The sequence below is a fragment of the Hirundo rustica genome, chromosome 1 (assembly GCF_015227805.2).
Source record: "Hirundo rustica isolate bHirRus1 chromosome 1, bHirRus1.pri.v3, whole genome shotgun sequence".
Lineage (NCBI taxonomy): Eukaryota > Metazoa > Chordata > Aves > Passeriformes > Hirundinidae > Hirundo > Hirundo rustica.
The window spans coordinates 29,304,213-29,311,871 of record NC_053450.1 but is presented as its reverse complement, the minus strand read 5'-3'; positions in this window follow the sequence as shown (position 1 = coordinate 29,311,871).

The window sequence follows — 7,659 nt, the reverse complement described above, 5'->3', positions numbered from 1 at the left end:
GCTAGCCCTGTTCCTTACTAACCTGGCATTAGCATTTTTGATGGCAGATTTCACTCAGTTTTTTGTAATTTTGATTTAAATTTGATTTTCTGAGTGATTAAAACTATCCTATGTACAGTATTCTAAGGAATCATTTTTATTCCCTCCAGCAAATACAGATATCATTATTGCTGTTGTATAGAATTGCAGGATTAGCAAAGTGTGCCAACAATTATTTGTCTTATATAGTTTCTTTATCTTCTCCCAAGAAAGGAATCCACAAACATTGTCCTACAAGTAGGACATTTTACTAAGCAGAATTTTCAAATTCACTCCTGTTCAACACTGTGTGGACTAAATCCACCCAGCTGAGATTCTGTAGCCCATGATAACTGTTAATAACTGCTCAGTAATTAATATGAGGCAGGCTGAATGGAGATATTGCCTTCTGTGAACTTTGGTAATTTAAGGTGGAGAGTACCATTGGCCCACTAACAGGTTTAGAAGTAGGAAGAATGTGTAAGATTATCCAGAAAAACAAGAATTGAATAGTTGGATAAAAAGAGAGGGATACATTGGATTACCCAAAGTCAGCAGTCAGAGTGTTAGAAGGAGGCTGTAACCTGGCTGATGGGCACTGATCAAAGTCACAGAGAAAATGCAGTTGTGTAAGTACCCAGAAGGACTTCATTCCGTTCCTGATTAAAGAGCATCTTTGACAGCTCATTCACTGCCTGATGGAACACATCCATCCAAGCTGCAGACTGAAAAATTTAGGACTACTTTGGAGGCCCACCAAAGAAACAAAAGACATGAAGGAATAAAAATGTACTATTTTTCCAGTCAGGCAAAGGTCGAAAACCAGACGTTTTCAGAACTGACCACTGTTCAGAAGAGACACCTAACCCAGACAGACAAAAGGATCAGAAACCTGTGAATAAGAAAGAATAACAAAATCCTAGCTATAAATATGATAAATTACTTTAAAAGAGGTTGAAGCTAAGCAGAAATGCCTTGCATTTTTGAAGACTAAACTAGTCATAGCTGTAGCCACAGGAATAAAAAAAACCCAATCCCTTCATTATCTGAACAGTTGGCAACAATGAGCAGATTTCAATCTCATGTGGCACACTTTAGATCAGGCCTTTCAGTTCTACTTCAGGAAAAAAAAAAAAAATAGCAAAATCCTATGTTCTTTTTTCATGGAAGCACAGGAAAATACACCTATCTAGAGTTAAACACGTTCAAGTACTTCACTGGAAAAAAAATTAATTTAGGCTGCAAGTGACTGACTGCAACAAATAGCAGGCCTGTCCTTGTGTAGAATAAAAAAATGGGAAAAATGAAACAACAAAACCAGTTAAGCTACAATATAAAAATCAGACTAAGCAGAATTTTCCAAAAGAGACAGTAGTCATAACAACAACAGTGGTAGATAAAGCACTATCTCTTCATAAGGATGTTTAGAAACTCCAACATGAAAATACAAGAAATGGAATCTAAAGAGATTAGGAAAAGACAGTGCAGGAGATCCATGAAAGAAGGGAAGCCACTACGCATCCCATGGGCCTTTCAGGCAACTAGAGGAGAAGGCTCTGCAGCAGGAGGGGCACACTGGGAAAGGAGGTGGCAAGGACAGTTCTTCACAGCCAGACAAAACTCCTCTCAGAGGCGTGTGGGCAGCTGGACTCTACAAACTAGGAATGAAGTCTGGAGTCCCCCCACTGGATGTGAACTGCTGCCAGCAGTGTAAAATCAGTGTGACACAGCCCCAGAGCAGGCTGTTCCTGGGCCAAGGGACAGCACTGCCACCCTGCATCCAGGTGCTGCCTGTGCATCTAGCATCCTTGACTGGAACAGCTCAAGTTCAGGATAAGGAAATTATGTGTTTAATTTTGCAAGACTAATTGCTGATATTCACCTATTAGGCCTTCTGACATAGTTTGTTGAATAAGGCGGCTTTAACACCTCTATATGCCTTCAAATTGTTTTGTATTGCTGGAGTGGTATAAAAGTACTTAGTATGACAGAGATTTAAGGAAGGAATGTGTAACCGGAAAGGCACAGACCTGTTTGGAAGAGCTACAATACCCACAGAGCAGACAGGAGTAAGCCATGAGCTGGCACTCAGCTCACAGACAGGTGTGCTGGCTGCTCGGTGACATTATCACTCTTCCAGCTGTTTCCTTACCACTCCTCTGCCGAGAGAGTTTCCACCCCCTCAGCTCTGCTGGCAAAAGGAATTAAGTGAGCATTCCCTCGTGTGCTTGCAACAAGTCAGATGGATTAGTCAACAAAGAAGGTTTAAACCAACCTGCCTGATTTGCCTGAAGCAAATGAAAGTGCTCCTAAACAAATGATTTTTACCAGCTGAGCTACAGCAGCAGTAACGGCAGCATCGGAGGGGAAGCATGGAGGTACAAACTGGCAAAACCTTCAAGTGGCACAGTTACATCTGGTACTCACTGTTGTCCAGAGATTTATAAGTAAGCACGAGTTATAGCATCTTATACACACACCTGTCCATGTGTATATTCAATTCTTAAGGAAATACAAAGTTAATGCAATCACACTGAAAATTCTTCCACCATGGGGTAAATTAAGGCACATTATCTCATATCTGTTGTGCACTAAGAGCAGGCAAAGGAACGGGTATCAAACAATGGATGGTTAGCTTTCTTCCATAATACCTTCCTAACCTAAGGAAGTGTGTGATTGTGTGAAATTAAGTAATTGACCTGAAAAGATTGTGATTTACTTTGCCAAATATCACTTATAAGGTAATTCCAAGAGGAATTATTGCACAAGCTCAATTTGAGTTGTTTATCTCAGAAATAGTTGCCAATTTAGTTTAAACATTCTGCTTGACACAACTTGTGTGAGAGTTTCTACTAATAGGAATTACACTTTCAAGTCTTCTCCAATTGTAATCTGGAAACAAGGATTGTGAAATCTCCAGGTATGCCCATGCCAGGCTGGACAGCAATGAAATTCCAGCACACACTAGTCTTCCCAAGGCATTCGGTGCTCCCGAGGCAGCTGAACACGTGCCACAAAAATCTACTTTGGTATGTGGACTTCAGCAACACCTGAGCACACAACATAAGCAGAACTGCAGACTAAGGATGGCATCAAGGTTTCTGAGCTCTTCCTCATTAGCTTTGACCATTGTACTCTCTTCCTGATACTTGTGCTGTGGGGTAGCAGAGTTCAAACTAAAAAGTGACAGCTTAGACTATTTATTTTCTGCTCTGATCTACTTTTCTGTTTCTAGGGTATCAGGAAAAATATGCACTTGTTCCTGCCCTGCTAATAAGGTTCCAATTCCAATACATTCACTTTTCTGTGTGATCCCCACAGCAGAGAAATGCTTTTCCTTGAGAGACAAGAACACCTTCTCTCCTATCAGTCAACTTCCAGCTACTAAAATCCCTCAATATGCAGTAGTATTTCAACTGAAACTCTCACATGCCCAGGAATACAGATTTCATTACACAAAAATCATGTTAGTGAGCCTTGAAAGTTCTTTCAAAGAAACCTTGAATCTTCCTTACTGAACACCTAGAGGTGTACTCTAGGGATAGGACAACAATCCATCAGTTTCAGAAGCTGTCTTGGAAGAGTCAGCCTCATCATGAAAGTGTTTCTTAGGTAACAGCAGGAATTGCAGGACACAAATCATTCCAGTTATAACGTGCTATTAGTATAAGTGCATTTTTTGTTGAAAATGCTTATGATTTGTACACACTGGAATGACATGATGTTTCTCATGGCATGATCTATTTCTCACTCATTTCTGTAAGAGTTAGATCAGACTTGAAATACTCTCCTCAGCTGCAACAAAAGGAGACACTGGATGTGTGTAACAAAGTCACTGGCCATGGTGGGCAGCTTGGAATTATGTGATACTTAAGGCCCATTTCCACAAAACCATTCTATGATCCTATGGATAACACACAGGCATCAATCATGCAAGTATGAGAATTTAATCCTCAGTGTCTTGCACAACAGGTTTTATTATCTAAGAGCAGAATATCCTACCCTTTTGTGTGGGAGCTTGCAACTTGTTCACTGAAAACCTAATTCAGCAGTATATACAAACACACATTTAAAAGTTTTGGTAGACTGAGCTAAGTAGTATTAAATATGAGATATATTACAAAATACAAGTGATTATATTCATCCACAAAGGAGTTTTGTAAACCATTCTACCCATATATATATACAGCTGGAGTATGCTCACCCCCTTATCACAGCATTATGACCATTTATTTTTAAATATTGGACAAAACAACAACAACAAAATTTAAAAGTAATGCCTTCCTGGACAGTGTCCCCTGCACAGTGTCCCCTGCACAAAACCAGTGACTGGCAGTTGCATAGTTACATTTGGATTTTTCTAGATTTGAAGCAAAATGCCACACTGCAATAGTGTATGTTGCATTGAGCTATCAATTATTGATTCTGTTGTTTTGTGTGAGGCACTGGCTTTTCACTTGCTGAAAAGCTGAATCAGTTCATGTTTCTTCCCAAGGGGCACTGGAAAATTTCTACATCTTTCTGTAACACAGGAGAAAGAAGCAGAAAGAACCAAAGGACTTTAGGCAAGGAAGCTTCTGTTGTGTCTGGACAACTAGATTTCAGACTGAATAAAACTGAATTTTTCATCTCCAGTACAAAAGTTTACCTCTAAAGATTTCTTACCTACACTGTCTTATCAAAGAGTGTAAAAGCAAAGATATCCTGGCTGTTGACTAAATGAATGAAATTTGGCAGTAAACACTACTGACTCTCAAGAGACTGGATGAAAAAGGTATGTTAAAAAATTACCAGCAGGTGTACATCAATGATTATTTTTTAATTATGAGCCTTAGCAGCATGTGGGTTGTCAGGGGAACTGAAAAGTTGAAGAAGAACTGCAATGTTTTTAGAAAATAAATGCATTTTTGCTACAGCATCTCAGGATGCTCTTGGAAATACTTTCTCCTACTTATGAACACAATAGAAAACTGCATTTGCAACAGAGCAGTCTGAAAATGAGAATTTCTGCTGTGAAGATTAAGTGGTTTGCAAATTCTTGCAAATTACTCAGCAACAACAAGCATCATGCAAAAGTTAAGATTACCTAGGGAGTCCTGTGTCTGTGAAGACACTCTGTGAAATGTAATTAATAAACAGACCAATGCAATCTTGATTCTAGTGTGGCAGAACCATTATGGAATTAAATTAGCAACAATGTTTCAGTTATTCTCCCTTTCCAGAGAACACTGGGGGTGGAATCCCTCACAGTGAGCTGACAATAAAGGCATGATGAGACCGTTTGTGAGAAGCTATTGCAAAAGCCCAACACACTGGGAGAGTCTGAGGGTGTCTCTGAGAAACTTACTGTAACGGAAAGGTTGGCCTTGCTTTGAACTGAGTGAACTCCGGAGGCTTCCTCCAATCTAAATCATTTTATGATTCTGTATCGATTTGTTACCACTCGAGATTACCTGTTGCAATCAAGTAACACCTACTTGCACTTCAGAAGGGTCGCCTTACAGCTCGTTATCCTACCATTCATTCTGTGTGTTCGGCAGCTCATTCCTGGATGCCCACAGAGTCGTTTTTAACAGACCAATCCAGGGTGCACTCAGTGTTCCCAGTGATCAGAAGCCTACTCCATAAATGTGAATCCCAGCAGAGATTCTTCCTGCAAACTTCCTGTATACACTCACTGCCATCTGCGCTGATTTAAACATATAGTGAGAAAGTACCAACACCACAAAGTATTTCTTTAAAAACAATATAAAATGGGTAAGAAATTCTAATGTAGGTAAGGGCTGAGTTAGCTGACAAATGCTGACAGGTGAGATTCAAGTACCACAGGAATGCAAAATTATGGATACATCACAGAAGCTTAAACTTTATGAAGTACAGGTTTGTTTTGTGTCGTTTGGGGGCTGTATCATGGGAACCCTTCACTTCAATGGACCCGGACCTGAATCTTTACCTCCACCCTGTGCCCCAGCGAGGCACGGCAAATGTAAAAATTCTTTTACTCCCATCATTTATCCATCTCTTTGCTTAGATTTAGACCATTTTTGCTCCTCTCCCAGAAATCTGATACTGCCTTTTACAGTTTCTGTGTTTCTCCACAACTGTCTCTCCTCTCCCCTGAGAATTTTAGAAAGATTTTCCCAGAATATAAATTATTTTTCTACCAAATATCTCCTTTTCCCAAGCAATTATTTGGAAGGAGGAAATAATTCTGGTCTATAGAATTTTTATAGTATTCATGCGAAGTGTTCTAAAAAGCTTCCCAGACCCCTGCCTGTTTCCAGGCCAAGACAGAGGGGGTTGTGGTTTTTTACTACTGAATATTATGAGCATTACATGAGCATTACATGACACTGACAACACCGCACTTCTTCAGCTGGAAGACTCCATCATCCTCCTCTCTAAGACATTTTGTTACCTGTAGTACAGGATCCGACTAAATGTTCTTAATAGCGGCTGGATGGGCTGAACAGCATCCACACCGAGGCCTTTTCTGTTTCTTACTCGGTCGCCCCAGTAAACAGACTGGGGGGCATATGACACCACTAAACCAAGGACAGCATTACTCCACGCTGCTTAACATCGCTTTCTTGGAAATTGGCATATCCTGGGGAGTGGACAGTGATTGCCTGAGCGCCTGTTCCGGTTTTCTTCTCTCATTTTTTTCACATACTGAGCTATTCTGTACCTTGACCTACGAGTTTCCTTGCTTTTCCTTTTCTGTTTCCCCACACGCTGGGCGTGGGGGAGAAGTGAGCAAGCGGCGTAGAGAACAGGTTGCCCTGAGAGACCGTGGCATCTCTCTGTAATTCAGGAGCCGTCTGGAAGCGATCCTGAGCCATGCGCTCTAGGCTGACCCTGCCTGAGCAGGGATTTTGGCCCAGAGGACCCGCGGCGGTGCCTCCCAACTTTTCCCCTTCCACGATTCTGCGCGGCCCGGCGTGGTCACCGCGCAGCGCCTGCCCGCGGCGCTCCGGCCGCTCCCGCCCGCTCCCGCCCGCTCCGTTACCGCGCGCCGCGCCTCGCGCCTCACGCCCGGCAGAGGGACCCGCCCTGCCGGCACGTGCGGGAGGCGCTCGCGCCGCCCCGCGCGCCAATAACGGTACCGCCGCTCCCGGGCCCCGGGGAGGCTCGGCCGCTCGCCCCTCGGGACCCGCGGTGTCCTCCTTTCCCTCCCTGCTTCCGGCAGCGGAGGGAGCGGGCTGCGGCCCCTCGGCGCGGGCAGACGCGGGTGAAAGGACAGGAGGGACGGAGGGGGTCGACCCCGTTCCCCCCCCCCCGCCCCGCCCCGCCCCGCCCCCCGCCCCACACTGGGTGGGGCGGGGCGGGCGGCGCGTGACGCGGCGAGGCCGCAGCGCGCGCCCGCCCCCCGCCGGCCCCCCCCCTCCTGCCCGCCCCCCGCTCGCGCCCCCCCCTCCCCTCCCCTGCGGCGGCGGCGGGCGGCGGCCGCGGTGCATTGTGGGCAGCCCGTTGTTCATTTGCCACCCGACCCGATCCGGGGCCTGTCGGGACGGAAGCGCCGCCGCCGCCGAGCGATCGAGCGGGATCCATTGTGGGCAGCCCCGCGCCCGCCGCGATCCAGGCAGGCCCCGGGGGAGCGGGGAGCGAGCGGCCGGACTTCGCTTCTCTCGGCCGCCGCCC